Source organism: Helianthus annuus, chromosome 9, assembly GCF_002127325.2.
Source record: "Helianthus annuus cultivar XRQ/B chromosome 9, HanXRQr2.0-SUNRISE, whole genome shotgun sequence".
Lineage (NCBI taxonomy): Eukaryota > Viridiplantae > Streptophyta > Magnoliopsida > Asterales > Asteraceae > Helianthus > Helianthus annuus.
Genome location: NC_035441.2, coordinates 154,969,912 through 154,972,958, shown reverse-complemented (window position 1 = coordinate 154,972,958; position 3,047 = coordinate 154,969,912). Strand labels below are relative to the sequence as shown.

The 3,047-nt window shown below is 32.6% G+C and overlaps 1 long non-coding RNA gene across 1 annotated transcript; it reads right to left on the bottom strand.

Annotated features, from left to right (window-relative positions):
* Positions 1-291: 291 nt before the first annotated feature.
* Positions 292-1,382, bottom strand: LOC110874833. The gene is made up of 2 exons (XR_002556257.1): positions 930-1,382; positions 292-786 (listed from the first exon to the last, which is right to left on the bottom strand). It is a non-coding gene; the product is annotated as an uncharacterized LOC110874833 (long non-coding RNA).
* Between the last annotated feature and the right edge of the window lie 1,665 nt (positions 1,383-3,047).

The window sequence follows — 3,047 nt, the reverse complement described above, 5'->3', positions numbered from 1 at the left end:
AGTATTACGTAAAACAATGCCTAGATCTTGGAGTTTCGTAATTAAGACGCAAAGAATTGTTATGAGAATTGTTACTTCAAAAATATAACATGTATATAAAAATTATAACTTCATTAACAAGAATCCAACAACAACAGATTTTTAGATTCAATCATCATAACAATAAACAAGAAAGTAACTTAGATTTTAATCCAATACATAAGAAATTAAATCAAATTGTTTCCATTTGTTCAGATCTGAAAACAAATTTTACACAAAAAAAACAAAAAAATCAGTAATAAAAACAACATATCCAGAAAACAAGAACTAAAAAACATTCATCTTCTTGAACAAAAAAAAATAAAAAAAAGTTGCAGATCTACAAAACACAAAAAATGAATATCTACAAAACACAAAAAAAAAATGCAAATCTGAAAAAAACCCCTGAAAACAAACGTACTTATGGATCTCTAGGATCTTTTAGATCTAGAACATCATGTTCAACATCGAACATCTTTTGGATCATCTTCAACATCGAACCGTTATATGGAATATCATCTTCAACATCGAACATCTTCAACTGGATCTGGAGCATCTTTTGGATCTGGTAGCATCTTGGAACTCGATCATCTTTTTAGATTTCGGATCATCTTTTAGATCTGGAACAATAAAACCCACTTTTTACAAGATCAAAAAATGTAACATACAATTACAAAAATGCTTCAGATCTTAACCAGTTGTTCAACATCGACCCCGTAATCTGAAACATCGAACCGTCATATGAACCACATCATGCTTCACGTCACTCTACAAAAATCAACAAATTTAACTGTTAAAAACACTAGATCTAAGGCCGATTTAAGAAAGGAAAAAACTAGGATAAAAAAAAGCATCATCTCCAAAAATAAATCGAGACCAGAAAAATGGAAATGAGAATTTAAGTAACTAACCATGGACCACCACCGCCAAGTAACTACTAAGTGGTTTTCCGGCAGGAGGAACCACCGTCACCTCCACCACTTGAACCAGATCTGAATCTGATGTTGTATGGAACACCTGTTCGATCTTCTGATCTTTCTCCGATCTTCACTGCCTCTCTCACCGATCCTCATTGCCTCTATCTCTCTGATCTTCTCTCTCTAACCATCTATCTCTCTGGATTTTTGGGAAGTAAAATATGTTCTTCATTTGAGAAATGCTTCAAAAAATTAAAACATGGATCTGTTCTTCATTTGAGAAATGTAATAAGAAGGAGAGAAGGTAAAACATGTAATAAGGAGAGTAGGTAAAACATGTAATAAGAAGGAAATAAGGTAAAACATGAATCTGTTCTTCATTTAAGAAATGCTTTCAAAAAAGAAAAAAATAGCAGAGAGAGAAAGTGATATGTTCTTCATTTGAGAAATGGTTCAAAACGTAAAAATAAGAGTGACAGAAAGTAAATTTGCAATCATATATAGAGATATGTGAAATCAGATATAGCTCCCATTCTGTCCACACTTAGTCAAAATCATAAGTGAAAGTGATGTCTGCCATGTCTGATACACTTCACACTTCTCTGCCCTCTAATGTAAAAAGACTCATTTACCCTTCTTATCATTTGGTGTGCATATGATGTGGTTGGATCCTAACCACACATATAGGTTTCCTGAGTTTTCTCATTATAATTAGCCTATATATATATAGGGGAGCGCTAAAATGAAAACCACCTTCAGTTGTAAGAACCGAGAGAACCACTTTCTAGCCATTAGATCTTCAAGATCAATGGATAAGATTAAAAGTAACTAAAAATAATATTAAATACTTTTTGTCTTATTATGACTTTAATATTTTAATCCAAAAGGGTAATTTAGTAAAATGACTCTATTTTATCCTTTTGTTTTTATTGTTTTTTAATAGTTTTTTGTATTATTATATTAGTTTTTATTTTTTAAACATAATTTTTTTATTGAAAGCATTTTTAAATTCATATTTTTTTAAAAGTTTTTTTTTATACTTTTTACATTTTACGTTTTACGTTAAACTTTTTACGTCTTACGTTTTTACGTTTTACGTTTTACGTTTTACGTTAAACTTTTTACGTTTTACGTTTTTGCGTTTTACGTTTTTGCGTTTTACGTTTTTACGTTAACCTTTTTAAATTTTACGTTAAACTTTTTATGTTTTACGTTAAAAACTTTACATTTTACATTAAACTTTTTACGTTTTACGTTTTACTTTTTACGTTTTACGTTAAACTTTTTACGTTTTTACGTTTTACGTTTAACGTTAAACTTTTTACGTTTTACATTAAACTTTTTACGTTTTACGTAAAAGTTTACGGTTTAACTTTTTTTTTCACAAAAACTTTTTTACGCAAGACGAACGCACCCATAAATCGCAAACTCGGTAGGTGTCTCAGATAGATTGTTATCGTCATCGACTGGGGAAAAGAATATAAAAAACCAACAACATCAAAACAAAAGTGTATCTCGAAAAAAAACGGGGTTTGGCTCAGATTTTCCGATAATTAAAAGGCTGCAAAGTGGGGTTGCAGGTTCAAAAACCTACCCTCCACCATTGTTGTCGCGCCATCGTTATCAAAAATCTAGTTTTTTTTTTTTGCATCATCGCCACCCAAAAACCCACAGTTCAAAAACTCAATATCAACACACAGTTGATTCCCCACCTGCAACAAACCACACTTCAAAATCAAGTTGTATGAAACCCCATCACAGATTCAAAATCAAAAACTTTATACAGGATTCAAAATCAAAAATTCAAAAACACCCACCAACAGAACAACCCCAAAGTGGGTATTTTAATAGAAGCAATACCTGGTAAAAATACCCAAATCAAAGGAAAACCCAACAAACAATATCAAACAAACATGTTCCGCCACCGACCACCACCTCCCCACACTACCAAACCCCCCGCCGCCGCAAGCCCACACAATCCACGATGTGAATCTGGTCGGCGACGGCTTCAAGCAGAAGAAGCAGAGAACAACATAACACCACATCTCATCACAGCGATGATGATGATGGCGGCGGTAGTGATGTCTCCGGACGGGAAAGGATGGAGAAGAT